This window comes from Bombina bombina, chromosome 6, assembly GCF_027579735.1.
Source record: "Bombina bombina isolate aBomBom1 chromosome 6, aBomBom1.pri, whole genome shotgun sequence".
Lineage (NCBI taxonomy): Eukaryota > Metazoa > Chordata > Amphibia > Anura > Bombinatoridae > Bombina > Bombina bombina.
The window spans coordinates 446609845-446627189 of record NC_069504.1 but is presented as its reverse complement, the minus strand read 5'-3'; positions in this window follow the sequence as shown (position 1 = coordinate 446627189).

Sequence of the window (17345 nt, the reverse complement as noted above, 5' to 3'; positions counted from 1 at the left end):
TTTAATGATACTTATTAGTTTTACGAGTGTAGAAAGTAAATGGTTCAGTAGTAGGGTAAAAAATGTGCACGTTTGTATGAATAGGTCAATTAACACAGCCACTACATACATACTACTTACACATACTGCTTGTGTGTGCACTAATGAAAGTATTATTGGGAAAAAAAATAAAATAATGTACTTGTTTATTGCCCAAAAGTCATCACAATTTTGTAGTAAATTAAATTATTTAAGCCTTAAAGTGAAGGTCAATTTCAATGAATTAGTGTCCGGTTTTTAATAATCCTATTGAAAACAAGGGCACTTTAATTAATCAAAATTGATATTTCACTTGTTTTCTTCAAAAACTTACCTTTTAATCCTGACAGCCGCTCCAGCGCTTCCTCCGCCTGTCGCAATCCCTCTTCGCAGGTCAAAAATGACGAATCCGGCTTCCTCCGGAAGCCGTGATTGGAGGAAGCTGGATTCGTCATTTCTGATGTATGAAGAGGCTTCTGACGGCCGGGGGAATGGCTGGAGCGGCTGTCAGGATTAAAAGGTAAGTTTTAGAAGAAAACGAGTGAAATGTCAATTTTGATGAAGTAAAGTGCCCTTGTTTTTAATAGTATTATTAAAAACCGGACACTAATTCATCAAAATTGACCTTCACTTTAAACTATTTTAACAACATATCTATTAAAGTAAAAGATTAATACTTAATAATTGCAGTTCAGAACAGTATTTCTTGCTGTAATAAGAATTTCCTTATCTGAAGAAATTACAATTAGATGTAATATAACGCTTACTTTCGCTCATATTGCAAGTTAAAAGTAAACGCGACTGCACGATCACTAAACTCGTCGGGTTAACGTGACTGAATTCCTCGCATAAAGGGTTAGGGCTGAATTAAAAGTTGCACCAAACACAAGATAAATACATTAAAATAAAGTGTAACACTCCTATATACATTATCTAATAAAAAATATTCATATAAACATTAAAAATGAAAAGTTATAATGGTTAAAAGGTATTTGGTATATGACAAGATGTTTTATTGGAAAGGGCTATATTGTGTATATATTCATGCATATACATGTCTAAATATGTGTATGTATGTATATATACATATGTATTTATGTTTATATATGTGTAAATATGTATATATATATATATATATATATATATATATATATACATATGTATATTTTACATTCCAATGTTGTTCACATAGAGGGAAATGTTCTATGTATTTTTAAATAGATATTCCTATATATATATATATATCTGTATATAACTTTAAATATTCTTATAGAAATATAGGAATAGATATATTTATATTTTTTTTTAAAAAAAACACATTATATATATATATATAAATATCTATTTAAAAATAGAAAAAAATATCTATGTGAAGAACACATCGAGTTAGCGCAGTTGGTCTAATGCATGTCAGATTAGCTCTCGAGCTATAAGTGTTTTTTTGGGGTTTTTTACAGTTTGCTCTCTCCATTAAAGTCTATGGAAAGAAGTTAATGCAATCACGATATCTAAAGTCCTGAAGTTATCGCACGTCAGTTTTCGCTCACGCGCAAACATTTTACTTTCAACTTGTAATATGCGTGCTAGGCGTGCACATTAAAAGTTTACTTCTGGCTGTGTTTGTGTGCGAGCAAAAGCGCTAAATAGCACACCACTTGTATTCTGGACCTTAATATTTTGAAAAGAGGCCCACATTTCATTTCATTAGCATCTTTTTTTTATGACATTCCCATCCATTGGAAGCCCCCATATGAATTAGTCAAGCCACTCTAATTAGGTATACAATATAAGGAACATAAAGATTTTCTTACAAACACATAAACTGTTGCAAAATCCTGTATTTTGTTTCCTTAAATTTAAAGGGACACTGAACCCAATTTTTTTCTTTCCTGATTCAAATAGAGCGTGCAATTTTAAGTAACTTTCTAATTTACTCCTATTATCAAATTTTCTTCATTCTCTTGGTATATTTATTTGAAAAGCGGGAATGTAAATTTAGATGCCGGCCCATTTTTGGTGAACAACCTGGGTTGTTCTTGCTGATTGGTGGATAAATTCACCCACCAATAAACAAGTGCTTTCCAGGGTCTGAATCAAAAATTGTCTGGCTCCTTAGCTTAGATGCCTTCTTTTTCAAATAAAGATAGCAAGAGATTGAAGAAAAATTGTTAATAGGCGTAAATTAGAAAGTTGCTTAAAATTGGATGCTCTATCAGAATCACAAAAGAAAAAATTTGGGTTCAGTGTCCCTTTAACTTTAGTCCTCTGCTATGCTGATAATGAGGCAATGAGCACTATATTAATTAAATATTTGACCCATATATGACTTTTTCTAGCAAAATACAATTATCCCTTATTTCCTAATAAAATAACATACAAAACTTGGATAGTTAGGTGGCATAAGGTAAAGTATAGCCTTAAAATGCCATAAAATGCCTTTTCTGTTTTTAGCTCCCAAGAATGGCATGTTTAGTCCCAGTGTTAGTGTCAGAGTAAAGCTAGCTGGTGATTAGTCTATAGTCACAGTGCACACTTGTTATTGACAGGCTGATGTCATTATGGTCTCTATGATATGAGACTGGCAGAGGGCCTCTCCTCAGAGTCAATTAATGTCTCTAAGCCAGGCAGGGGATACAGAGGCCCCTTAATAATATATCAAATAATAAAACGATAGTTTTGCAACGTCCCATCAAGTCCCTTTGTTTCTTTGACTGATCAATTTCTTTTTACATGTTTGTAATGTACGTTTATAAAAAAAAAAGTAACCATCAGCTTACTTCTACACTCTTTACTTTACTGGTAAATTGCCTCACACTTGTTACTTAGGATATAAGTTTTAATATTTTTGCCAGCTAAATAAAAAGATGATATATTTGTATTAGAAAGTGGCCTGAGCTGGCTATCAGTAACAGAGAACTCGCACTGAATCTCTGTATTTCGTGTTGTCGGAGTTAATAGTTTAATGGTCTGTTGGTTGTTTTTTAAGGGAGTGGCCAGCTACTCAATTCAACAAGTCAAACCGAACTTCACATCAGATGCAGAAAACAATATGAATGTCGCAGGAGGAAACACTTCTGCCTTTGTTTTTTAAAAAAAAATAAAAAAATCTAAGTGATGTGCCATTTGTTAATATAAAGAGAAATATTGAAATATATTGAAAAGAGCAATTATAAATTATTTTTGGCTTATGTTGCAATATTTATTTTCTTGTATTAGAAATTCCTTTGTAGACAAAAAATGTATTTTTCATTAATGCAAAAATCTATTTCTCCTTTTTGTACATTTTTCATGTTAGGCAATCCTTACAGCAATATAATGTTTGGGATTTGTTCAGTGTTACTGTATATGCATGCAGTTTTGTGTTGCCTTGGAATAGTCTGTCTGCTATTGTTTCATCTTGTTTAGAGATCCGTGTTTGCTTTAGGACACATGGGACCACAGTCCATTGCTCATGATAAATCCTTTGCATTCATTAATGTGATTGCAAATACAGTTAATAAAGCAGTGTTTTATGTGAATGTGTCTGTTTTTTTAAGTCTGCATTTATATTCACTAAGTCACATGAATTAAACAGTATATATTATTTATTTCCATACAAATGAGCAATAATTGATATGTCAAGAGATACCTGTGTTTAGTTAAAGGGACGTGAAACCCAACATTTGTCTTTCATGATTTAGGTTGAACATACAATTTGAATCAACTTTCCAGTTTATTTCTATTATCAAATTTGCTTCATTCTCTTGGTATCCTTTGTTGAAAGAGCAGCAATGCACTACTGGTTTCTAACTGAATACATGGGTGAGCCAATGACAATCGGTATATATGTGCAGCCACCAATCAGCAGCTAGAACCTAGGTTCTTTGCTGCTCCTGGGCTTTCCTAGATAAACCTTTCAGCAAAGGATAACAAGAGAAGGTAGCAAATTAAATAATAGAAGTAAATTATAAAGTTGTTTAAAATTGTATGCTCTGTCTAAATCATCAATGTCTAATTATGACTTTAATGTGCCTTTCAGATAGTTTGAATTTGAATATTATACAGCAACATTTGAAAACAAATCCAAATTATAGCATAGTAACAAACAGGGAGAAAAATAATCATAGTTCAAGGGGCATGAAACCCACATTTCTTTCTTTCATGATACAGCATACATTTTTAAACCATATTCCAATTTACTTCTATTAACACGTTTGCTTCATTCTCTTGGTATTCTTTGTTGAAGGAGGAGCACTGCACTGCTGGGATTAGCTGAACACATTGCTTAGCCAATGAAATAAGGCATATATGTGCAGCCACCAATTAGCAGCTTATCCTGAGCCTACCTAGTTATGCTTTTGAACAAAGGATTCCTAGAGAATTAAGTAAATTAGATGATGAAAGTAAATTGGAAAGTTGTTTAAAGTTATATGCTTTTTCTAAATTATAAAGAAAGAAATCTGGGTTTCATGTCCTTTTAAAGTGACAGTACACTGTAAAATTGTTTATCCATTAATGTATTTTCAATGACTTTTTATACCAAAATGTATGAGAAATTGCATTTTCAGGTTTATTTGTGTATATGAAATAACTGGGGATGTGCTTTTAAACCACAGCCTATTACAATTGGTTGAGCTTCCAGCTAATATCAGATCCCATTATGTTATCACTTTCATGTACACACACTTGCTTCCTTATCTTATATCTGTTTGTAAATCAAAGAACACTGGAAAATTAACATTTAATTACTTAAACTATCCTGCACCCTACTGAGAGTGGAATTTATTCCGCTGGCTGTGTTTACATAAGCTTGTCAATAGCATATACTCCAGTATAGAAACTTTAAGTATAGGTTGGGATACCACAGGCTAAATCAGCTATTTCAAATTCTGAAATAAGGGTAAATGAGCTATTTGTAAACAATTTAATACACTCTAGCAGGTAAAATGGATCATTGGGAACAATTTAAAGGGGAGAAAAAAGTGGGTAAACTGCCCCTTTAAGTGTATTAAGATGAAAGTTATGATAAACAGAGTTGTAATGGAACATTCAAGTATTCAGAAGTATGTAAAGGTACTGGTATATTCAAAAGAAGAATCCAAGTTATTAACAAAGACACTAATACTGTGTAAACATATAAATTTACAAATATTATACTGAAATGAAACCATGAAAACCCAATTTGCCCATAGAAAAAAAATATTTACTTGTAAAGTAAGATTCTTCCATTTGCCCTGTTTGCTGCTGTGCTGATTCCCTTGCAGAGACAGTGTCAGGGTGCCAGGAATCAGACTGAGACGAGAAGTGCAAAAATAAGCACACCTTTATTAATACCAAAAAATAATAAAAAGTCCACAAGTCAAATAACAAGCCAGGAGTCAAAACCAGAGTTGGTAGTCAGACGAGCCGAGTCAGGAGCCAAAGCGAATAGTCAGACAAGCCGGAATCAGGAACAAGGAAAACAGCAGAGTCAGGAACAAGCCAGGGATCAGGAACCAGGAAGGACGTCAGGCAGCTAGGTAACACACAGGAACTCTCACAAACAGGTCTGAGACAACGCAAAGGTGCAAAGCATACTGAACAGAGACCCTTTAAATAATAAGTGATGACATCACAATTCTGAGACTGCATCCTGTCTCACATGGATGATGCACACCAGTCTGGCCATAAAAGGAAGTGCAGGAAATGAGCAGCATCCCCCACAATGCACAATAGTCAGGAAGAGAGGTGAGTAAAATGGCTGCCAGCAGCACATGGCAAACAAAACAGGGAAAATCCCTGACAGTACCCTCCCCTCAACGACCCCTCCCCCGCGGGAGGACAAAAGGCTTATTGGGGAAACGGGCATGGAAGGCACGGAGGAGGGCGGGAGCATGAACATCAGAGGAGGGAACCCAAGAACGCTCCTCCGGACCGTAGCCCCTCCAGTGAACCAAAAACTGTACATGGCCCCTGGACATACAAGAGTCAATAATGCTGCTGACCTCATACTCCTCATGGTTGTCAACAAAGATAGGACGGGGACGAGGCAACACAGTGGTAAACCGATTACAAACCAATGGTTTCAAGAGGGAGACATGAAAAACATTGGAGATGCGCATAGCAGGAGGAAGGTCAAGAGCGTAGGCAACAGGATTAACCCGTCGGAGTATTCGAAAAGGACTAACATAACGGGGAGCAAATTTATTGGAAGGCACACAAAGGTTCAAGTTGCGGGAGGACAGCCAAACTCTCTCACCAACCTGGTAGGAAGGTGCGGGCAGATGCCTACGATCAGCCTGGAACTTTTGGCGCTGCATAGAACGATGAAGGCAATCCTGAATCTGCACCCACGTGGAACGGAGTTGCCGGAGATGCTCCTCCAAAGCCGGAATACCCTGAGACATGAATGAATCGGGCAACAAGGATGGTTGAAACCCATAATTCGCCATGAACGGGGATAACTTGGAGGAAGCATTAATAGTACTATTACGAGCAAACTCTGCCCAAGGTAACAGTTCAGACCAATTATTGTGGTGATCTGAGACATAGCAACGGAGGAACTGTTCCAGAGCTTGATTAGACCATCCGCAGTCCCATTGGATTGAGGGTGATATGCCGAGGAGAAGGAAAGCTGGATCCCCATTTGAGCACAAAAGGAATGCCAAAATCTGGAGACAAACTGGCTACCCCAGTCCGACACTATCTCCTTGGGTAACCCATGTAAACGGAAGACCTCCCGGGCAAAAATTTAAGCAAGCTCCTGAGCGGTAGGCAGCTTAATCAAGGGAATGCAATGTGACATTTTAGAAAAACGATCAACCACCATAAGGATAACGGTATTGCCATTGGAAACAGGGAGCTCGACAATGAAGTCCTTGGAAAGATGTGTCCAAGGACGCTCACCATTAGCAATAGGTTGAAGAAGACCCACAGGAAGACGTTGAGGAGTCGTATTCTGTGCACAAACTGAGCAGGAGGCAATATACGCAGCAACATCAGAACGAAAACCTGGCCACCAGAATTGTCGAGTGACAGACCAAATCATTTGGTTCTTGCCTGGGTGACCTGCGGCTTTAGGATAGTGGTAAGTGGGCAAAAGTTTAGTTCGAAGATTCTCAGGAACAAAACACTTACCACTTGGTTTCTCAGGAGGTGCATTGGTTTGTGCAGCCAGAATCTCCTCCCCCAAGGGAGAAGTCAAATTAGTACGTATGGTAGCCAAAATATGGTCAGGAGGTATAACAGGAGTAGGTACAGACTCCTCCTTGGACAGAGGCGAAAATTGTCGAGAGAGGGCATCAGCCCTAACTTTCTTACTACCAGGCAGGTAGGAGACCACATAATTAAACCGAGACAAAAATAGCGCCCATCTGGCCTGTCGGGGCGACAAACGTTTTGCTTCAGATAGATAAGTTAAATTCTTGTGGTCAGTAAGAATGAGCACTGGCACGCTAGTACCCTTGAGAAGATGCCTCCATTCCTTGAGTGCCAAAATTATGGCCAGTAATTCCCTGTCGCCAATTTCATAATTGCACTCCGCTGGAGACAATTTCTTAGAGAAGAAACCACACGGATGCAAGGAACCATCAGGCGTAGGACGTTGAGACAAGAGGGCACCTACTCCAGTCTCAGACGCATCAACCTCAAGAACAAAAGGCAGGATAGGGTTAGGATGAACCAGAACTGGAGCGGCAGCACAAGCAGTCTTAAGACCATCAAAGGCCTTAATGGCAGTAGAGGACCAATGGAGTGGATCATTCTCTTTACGTGTCATGTCTGTGAGGTTTGACCAAGGAAGAAAAGTTTTTTGGGTTTTTTTTCAAATTAAGTTTTTTATTGAGAAAGTCAAATTCAAACAAAAAAAAACAGCTTGACTATCCATGCAGGGATGGATATATAGATAGACTTGCATATGTAACATATAATACATAACCTAGGACAACCATAATCATTCAGAGAAGATTAGACAGACATGCATTGTACATTTTGGAAATAGTTGAGTCAATACTAGCCGGATATGCATGATGAATATCATATAATGAAGGTGCAGACTCTAAGGCCTAGATTTGGAGTTCGGCGGTAAAAGGGCTGTTAACGCTCCGCGGGCTTTTTTCTGGCCGCACCATAAATTTAACTCTGGTATCGAGAGTTTAAACAAATGCTGCGTTAGGCTCCAAAAAAGGAGCGTAGAGCATTTTTACCGCAAATGCAACTCTCGATACCAGAGTTGCTTACGGACGCGGCCGGCCTCAAAAACGTGCTCGTGCACGATTCTCCCATAGGAAACAATGGGGCTGTTTGAGCTGAAAAAAAACCTAACACCTGCAAAAAAGCAGCGTTCAGCTCCTAACGCAGCCCCATTGTTTCCTATGGGGAAACACTTCCTACGTCTGCACCTAACACTCTAACATGTACCCCGAGTCTAAACACCCCTAACCTTACACTTATTAACCCCTATTCTGCCGCCCCCACTATCGCTGACCCCTGCATATTTTTTTAACCCCTAATCTGCCGCTCCGTAAACCGCCGCAACCTACGTTATCCCTATGTACCCCTAATCTGCTGCCCTAACATTGCCGACCCCTATATTATATTTATTAACCCCTAATCTGCCCCCCTCAATGTCGCCGACACCTGCCTACACTTATTAACCCCTAATCCGCCTCACTAACCCTATCATAAATAGTATTAACCCCTAATCTGCCCTCCCTAACATCGCCGACACCTACCTTAAATTATTAACCCCTAATCTGCCGAGCGGACCTCACCGCTACTATAATAAATGTATTAACCCCTAAAGCTAAGTCTAACCCTAACACTAACACCCCCCCTAAATTAAATATAATTTACATCTAACGAAATTAATTAACTCTTATTAAATAAATGATTCCTATTTAAAGCTAAATACTTACCTGTAAAATAAATCCTAATATAGCTACAATATAAATTATAATTATATTATAGCTATTTTAGGATTAATATTTATTTTACAGGCAACTTTTTAATTATTTTAACCAGGTACAATAGCTATTAAATAGTTAAGAACTATTTAATAGTTACCTAGTTAAAATAATAACAAATTTACCTGTAAAATAAATCCTAACCTAAGATATAATTAAACCTAACACTACCCTATCAATAAATTAATTAAATAAACTACCTACAATTACCTACAATTAACCTAACACTACACTATCAATAAATTAATTAAACACAATTCCTACAAATAAATACAATTAAATAAACTAGCTAAAGTACAAAAAATAAAAAAGAACTAAGTTACAAAAAATAATAAAATATTTACAAACATAAGAAAAATATTACAACAATTTTAAACTAATTACACCTACTCTAAGCCCCCTAATAAAATAACAAAGCCCCCCAAAATAAAAAATTCCCTACCCTATTCTAAATTAAAAAAGTTACAAGCTCTTTTACCTTACCAGCCCTGAACAGGGCCCTTTGCGGGGCATGCCCCAAGAATTTCAGCTCTTTTGCCTGTAAAAGAATAAATACAATACCCCCCCCCCCAACATTACAACCCACCACCCACATACCCCTAATCTAACCCAAACCCCCCTTAAATAAACCTAACACTAAGCCCCTGAAGATCTTCCTACCTTGTCTTCACCATACCAGGTTCACCGATCCGTCCTGGCTCCAACATCTTCATCCAACCCAAGCGGGGGTTGGCGATCCATCATCCGGTGCTGAAGAGGTCCAGAAGAGGCTCCAAAGTCTTCCTCCTATCCGGCAAGAAGAGGACATCCGGACCGGCAAACATCTTCTCCAAGCGGCATCTTCGATCTTCTTCCATCCGGTGCGGAGCGGGTCCATCTTGAAGCAGGCGACGCGGATCCATCCTCTTCTTCCGTTGTCTCCCGACGAATGACGGTTCCTTTAAGGGACGTCATCCAAGATGGCGTCCCTCGAATTCCGATTGGCTGATAGGATTCTATCAGCCAATCGGAATTAAGGTAGGAATTTTCTGATTGGCTGATGGAATCAGCCAATCAGAATCAAGTTCAATCCGATTGGCTGATCCAATCAGCCAATCAGATTGAGCTCGCATTCTATTGGCTGTTCCGATCAGCCAATAGAATGCGAGCTCAATCTGATTGGCTGATTGGATCAGCCAATCGGATTGAACTTGATTCTGATTGGCTGATTCCATCAGCCAATCAGAAAATTCCTACCTTAATTCCGATTGGCTGATAGAATCCTATCAGCCAATCGGAATTCGAGGGACGCCATCTTGGATGACGTCCCTTAAAGGAACCGTCATTCGTCGGGAGACAACGGAAGAAGAGGATGGATCCGCGTCGCCTGCTTCAAGATGGACCCGCTCCGCACCGGATGGAAGAAGATCGAAGATGCCGCTTGGAGAAGATGTTTGCCGGTCCGGATGTCCTCTTCTTGCCGGATAGGAGGAAGACTTTGGAGCCTCTTCTGGACCTCTTCAGCACCGGATGATGGATCGCCAACCCCCGCTTGGGTTGGATGAAGATGTTGGAGCCAGGACGGATCGGTGAACCTGGTATGGTGAAGACAAGGTAGGAAGATCTTCAGGGGCTTAGTGTTAGGTTTATTTAAGGGGGGTTTGGGTTAGATTAGGGGTATGTGGGTGGTGGGTTGTAATGTTGGGGGGGGGGTATTGTATTTATTCTTTTACAGGCAAAAGAGCTGAAATTCTTGGGGCATGCCCCGCAAAGGGCCCTGTTCAGGGCTGGTAAGGTAAAAGAGCTTGTAACTTTTTTAATTTAGAATAGGGTAGGGAATTTTTTATTTTGGGGGGCTTTGTTATTTTATTAAGGGGCTTAGAGTAGGTGTAATTAGTTTAAAATTGTTGTAATATTTTTCTTATGTTTGTAAATATTTTATTATTTTTTGTAACTTAGTTCTTTTTTATTTTTTGTACTTTAGCTAGTTTATTTAATTTGTATTTATTTGTAGGAATTGTGTTTAATTAATTTATTGATAGTGTAGTGTTAGGTTAATTGTAGGTAATTGTAGGTAGTTTATTTAATTAATTTATTGATAGGGTAGTGTTAGGTTTAATTATATCTTAGGTTAGGATTTATTTTACAGGTAAATTTGTTATTATTTTAACTAGGTAACTATTAAATAGTTCTTAACTATTTAATAGTTATTGTACCTGGTTAAAATAATTACAAAGTTGCCTGTAAAATAAATATTAATCCTAAAATAGCTATAATATAATTATAATTTATATTGTAGCTATATTAGGATTTATTTTACAGGTAAGTATTTAGCTTTAAATAGGAATCATTTATTTAATAAGAGTTAATTAATTTCGTTAGATGTAAATTATATTTAAGTTAGGGGGGTGTTAGTGTTAGGGTTAGACTTAGCTTTAGGGGTTAATCAATTTATTAGAATAGCGGTGAGCTCCGGTCGTCAGATTAGGGGTTAATAATTGAAGGTAGGTGTCGGCGATGTTAGGGAGGGCAGATTAGGGGTTAATACTATTTATGATAGGGTTAGTGAGGCGGGTTAGGGGTTAATAACTTTATTATAGTAGCGCTCAGGTCCGCTCGGCAGATTAGGGGTTAATAAGTGTAGGCAGGTGTCGGCGACGTTGAGGGGGGCAGATTAGGGGTTAATAAATATAATATAGGGGTCGGCGGTGTTAGCGGTAGCAGATTAGGGGTACATAGGGATAACGTAGGTGGCGGCCCTTTGCGGTCGGAAGATTAGGGGTTAATTATTTTAAGTAGCTGGCAGCGACGTTGTGGGAGGCAGATTAGGGGTTAATAAATGTAATACAGGGGTCGGCGGGGTTAGGGGCAGCAGATTAGGGGTACATAAGTATAACGTAGGTGGCGGTCGGCAGATTAGGGGTTAAAAATTTTAATCAAGTGGCGGCGATGTGGGGGGAGCTCGGTTTAGGGGTACATAGGTAGTTTATGGGTGTTAGTGTACTTTAGGGTACAGTAGTTAAGAGCTTTATGAACCGGCGTTAGCCAGAAAGCTCTTAACTCCTGCTATTTTCAGGCGGCTGGAATTTTGTCGTTAGAGCTCTAACGCTCACTTCAGAAACGACTCTAAATACCAGCGTTAGAAAGATCCCATTGAAAAGATAGGATACGCAAATGGCGTAGGGGGATCTGCGGTATGGAAAAGTCGCGGCTGAAAAGTGAGCGTTAGACCCTTTAATCACTGACTCCAAATACCAGCGGACGGCCAAAACCAGCGTTAGGAGCCTCTAACGCTGGTTTTGACGGCTACCGCCGAACTCCAAATCTAGGCCTTAGTGTCTTTGATATCAGTGTAGAACAATGTGCCCTAAGTTACTCAATTTGTTTCTCTTTTTATTTTTATGTTATGGAAAGAGGAAAAGAAGGAGAAAAGAAATTCAGCTGGCAAGAGCCGCTTAAAATGAAGGAAAGAAGAGAGAAGGAAGGAAGGGGCGGGATTTAGTTAGGATGCTAAACTTATAGATACTCTGGTGCTTTTAAACTAAGTGAATGCAGAGGAGGAGAGGATATCTCATGTCAGGTCTGCTATTAAAGGAGGGGGGTTGAGATATGTTGTAATCCCCATCAGGAGAAGCTATGGGCAAAGAGCAGTAGCTATTCCATTGCACTGTAGTAGTCTGATTGTGTGATAACGCAATTCTGTCCTGTAAGTCTATCCTTAACATATACAGAATAGTGTCCTCTAAGACCTTCTAGTTTTGCCTTTAAATATATAATTGTTCCTCTCCCTCTATGTTAAGATATTGCATTTGAATCAATATGGGTCTAAAAAAGGAAATGGAGGTTTCTTTCGGCTATTCTAGGGGTTATACTAGGGGTTTAGTATAAACAAGGGTTCTATATATATGAGTGATAAGTTCCCAACCCCGAGATCAGATATATAAGAGTGTTTCATTACTTATACCCTGGAAAACAAATAACAAAAATAAATAGAAGCAGGTTTGCACTAGGAATTATAGAACCTGTAATAGTGACTAGGATAAAGAGTAGGCAATAAAGGAGAGGAGATAACTATAAAAACAAGAAAGATGAAATATTTCTTAAACAGGGCGTAACATGACAAACCATATACTACTACCTTTAATAAAAAAATAAAAAAAAACAGTTCTGCTAATCAACTATATATTAATTATAGGGGTTGTTGTGAGGGACATTTGCATACATTCAGGTAGGTAGTCCTTCATTTAATATCTCAGCAACGGTTCCATTAATGTCTTATGAGTTAGAGAGGACTATATGTTAGCCATAAATAAAGTGATATCTATTCTCGGCAGATAAGATGGAATATAGCCTATGTTGTAAGGGCCACTTAGGAAAATCATTCTTATAAGTATGCAGGCTAAGGATAGGCAAAAATCAGCGACAGTCCTCCAAAATATATAACCTTTTACAGATTCTGGCATCTCCATATGAATTCAGAAGACAGGCTAAAGAGTCAACCTATGCCACAAGCTGAGCGGGTATGGGAATATTCAAGGAGTATAAACCAAGCTGTCTCCTTCTTATATACCTGGGTGGTTGGGAAATAGAAATCCCTGAATGAGGTAAGAAAATTGGAGGCCTCCGGTAGTAGTCCTGTATCCCAAGAGACCCAAAGAAGAGAAAGATCTCTCCCGCAGCTACTGTCAAGCTGCCTTATCAGGGATGTATCAGCTACAGGGTATAGCCTGTCCAGGTCCTCCAGTAATGTAATATCTCCAGTGCACCGAGGTCCCCCAATGACCGGCCGCCTCGCCGGGGGCCCAGGGTTCCATGTCACAGACTCAGGGGACTGCGATTATCCCATAAGGAAGGTGGTTCGGTCAGTGCGACATCCTTTGTCGGTAGTTTGTTTGGTAGTCTGAGCCACCCAGGATACAGGTCACGAGCACCTCACTCAGACGACTGTGCCGGATCTGTAAGAAGACAATCTGTCTCACCATTAGTAGTAGCACCTCGATCTGTCCTTAGGAGCCTGGTAAGCGAATTGAATTGAGCATCCATCTTGTGGGCAAGCATATGTACCATAGCGGTGACCGCATATTCCATCTTCAGTAGTGGCTTGGGCTCAGCTCTACAATGATCTGTAAGTCCAGCTAATGTTACTTCGTATGCTGTTCCCGCCAATAATAAAAGCTTAACCCAGCTAACCGGGGGGGGGGGGGAGATGTTGAGAGAATGATGTTAGGCCGCTGCATACAGGCTTAGACCGATTGAAGGTTCCTGCTTGATAAATCGTATTAAAAACTATCTATTCTTGTATTATGCCAGCTTCTTAGTATTAATGTAAGGTATCGAGTTAGAGTGGCTCTTTATGAGTAATGTAAATAGAAGATTAGGCAATAAATTAGCAGAGCTCCAAAATTATGCGACCTAACATGTCTGCGGTGAAACCACACCCCCGGAAGAAAAGTTTTTAATAAACTTTCTATAGTAATTGGCGAACCCCAAAAAACGTTGAATAGACCGAAGACCAACTGGGCGAGGCCACTGCAGAACTGCAGATAACTTGTCAGGATCCATGGATAACCCTGCAACGGAGATAACATAACCTAGGAAGGTTACTTGAGTCTGATGGAACTCACATTTCTCGAGTTTACAAAACAGGTCGTTCTCACGTAGTCTCTGAAGAACCCGTGTAACATCAGAACGATGAGCCTCAAGTGTTGGTGAGTGTATGAGGATGTTGTCTAAGTACACCACAACACACTGTTGCAACATATCTCGTAGGACATCATTAATAAATTCCTGAAAAACAGCAGGAGCATTACATAGGCCAAAGGGCATTACAAGATACTCATAATGCCCGCTCCTGGTGTTAAATGCTGTTTTCCATTCGTGGCCCTCCTTAATCCTAACGAGATTGTAAGCTCCTTTCAAATCAAGTTTAGTAAAGACCGTAGCTCCCTTGAGGCGGTCAGAGAGTTCCGTAATGAGCGGAATAAGGTAAGCATTCTTAATGGTAAAATGATTAAGACCCCTATAATAGATGCATGGTCTTAACTCGCCACCCTTTTTCTTCGCAAAGAAGAAGCCAGCCCCTGCAGGTGAGCAGGATTTGCGGATGATCTCCCGCGACAGAGCATCGGCAACATACTCCTCCATAGCACAATTCTCTGCAACAGACAGAGGGTACACCGGCCCCGAGGAGGAATGGCTCCGGGTTGCAGGTCTATGGCACAATCGTAAGACCTATGAGGAGGCAACGTATCAAAAACGTCTAGTAACTCTCGGTACTCCTCTGGCAATTGAGATAAGCACAAGACTTTAACTGATTTCCGAAGACAAGTGGAAATACATTGCGGGGACCACGACAAAATTTCGAACCTGTGCCAGTCGAGACTGGGATTGTGCTTTTGGAGCCAGGGATAACCCAGAACAACCGGAAAATGCAGAGAGTTTATCACCTGGAACTGGAGGGTTTCAAAATGGAGAGCCCCAACAGCCATGGACAACGGAGCAGTTTCGTGAGTAACGAATGCGGGCTGAAGGGGCCTGCCATCAATGGCTTCAATAGCAAGCGGAACGGACCGAGGCAAAACAGGAATGGAGTGTTTTGATACAAAAGCACTGTCAATGAAATAGCCCGCAGCACCGGAGTCAACAAGAGCCTGAGTGACTATAGAAGAGTCCACCCAGGAAAGGACAACCGTGACCAAGGGTTTCTCCTTAAGCAGTTCCGGGGACGAGGATAAACCACCCAAGGTCTGCCCCCAACAGGACCTTAGGTGTGAGCGTTTCCCGGCCGTGTAGGACAAGATTTCAAAAGGTGGCCCTGTAACCCACAATAGAGGCAGAGCCCCTCCCTCCTCCTAAAGGCCCTCTCCGCCACGGAGAGACGCGTGAATCCCAACTGCATCGGCTCAGCAGTACCTGGTGACTTGGGACCAGGAGGCATGGGAGGAGAGGGAGGCATGGGTGGGAACGAACACGTAGGAGACAATGGAACAGGAGGCTCCTTGAAAGAGGGCCTCTCTCTGAGTCTGATGTCAATTAGGATCAAAAAAGACACCAATGCCTCGAGATCCTCTGGTAAATCTCTGGCAGCAACTTCGTCTTTAATCGCATCAGAGAGCCCATGAAAGAAGGCGGCAACAAGGGCTTCATTGTTCCAACCTACCTCTGCGGCAAGCGTACGGAACTCAATAGCATACTGAGCAACAGATCTTGTACCTTGCTGAATGGACATGAGTCGTTTAGCAGCAGAGGAGGAGCGAGCCGGAACATAAAATACCCTTTGAAAGGAGGCCACAAAGTCAGGGTAATTTGAAATCACAGGTTTATTAGTCTCCCACAAGGGATTAGCCCAGGCAAGAGCTGTGTCAGAGAGTAATCCCACCTTTGCTCTGTCAGAGGGAAACGCCTGAGGTAACATCTCAAAGTAAATGCCCACCTGGTTCAAAAACCCTCTGCACTGAATAGGATCACCTCCATAACGCTGAGTTAGAGATGCAGAACCGGACATGCTCCTTGCAGCCATAAATTGCAGGACACTTTGGTCCAAATGTGCAGTGCGAGTAAGCAGGGTTTGCAGGGCTAATGCAAATTGATCCAAGCGGTGATCCTGTACATCCATCCTGGAAATGATGGCAGGTAAAAGGTGAATAATTAGCACCATCAGGATTCATGGCCTTTTGCGTAATGTCAGGGTGCCAGGAATCAGACTGAGACGAGAAGTGCAAAAATAATCACAAATTATGACAAAGTTTGTATAACGCTGCCCAGTGGATAAAATACTTTGTAAGCATCGGAATGGTGTATACCAGGATACATATAACAATGCACAGGTGAGATTAATGCAGTCTAGCAATTTGTAACACACACTTGACACGGCGGTCTTATCACATACTTCACCCGCACACTCGCATTCACCTTAGCCCTTCTTTACCTTTCCGTGAAGGCGGAAGTCTTCCACTTCTCTCGGCTAGGCTCACCTCTGTGTAGACGAAAGGGTAGTCACGCTGTGAAGCACGACCATCACTCTCTCTCCAACTCCGGTTCCACTGCAAGCGTGTGCGGGACTTACCGATCGGATGTGACGTCAGAACCTCCTTCACATTCTCACCGGTCTGTATCCAATCCGTGCCTCTGAATAGGCCAATGCTCCTCTGTATGCCGATATAATCTGGGACTTAATGAAGAGAGTTCCTCTACTCTCAAGTAAAGTATCAAGAAAAAAATGTAGCAAAGTCCCAGTTGTAGATTAATAAAAACAGAATTTTATTAGTATCGGATTAAAACATGAAAAAATGTTTGTAAAAACCTAGAAAGGTCTAACGCGTTTCGGCTAGCTCTTGCTAAAATAGGTGTCGAATTACATGTAAACCCAAATCAGCTGAATACTTAACCCTATCTAGCAATATGGAAAGCTGCTATCCATGGTAGACT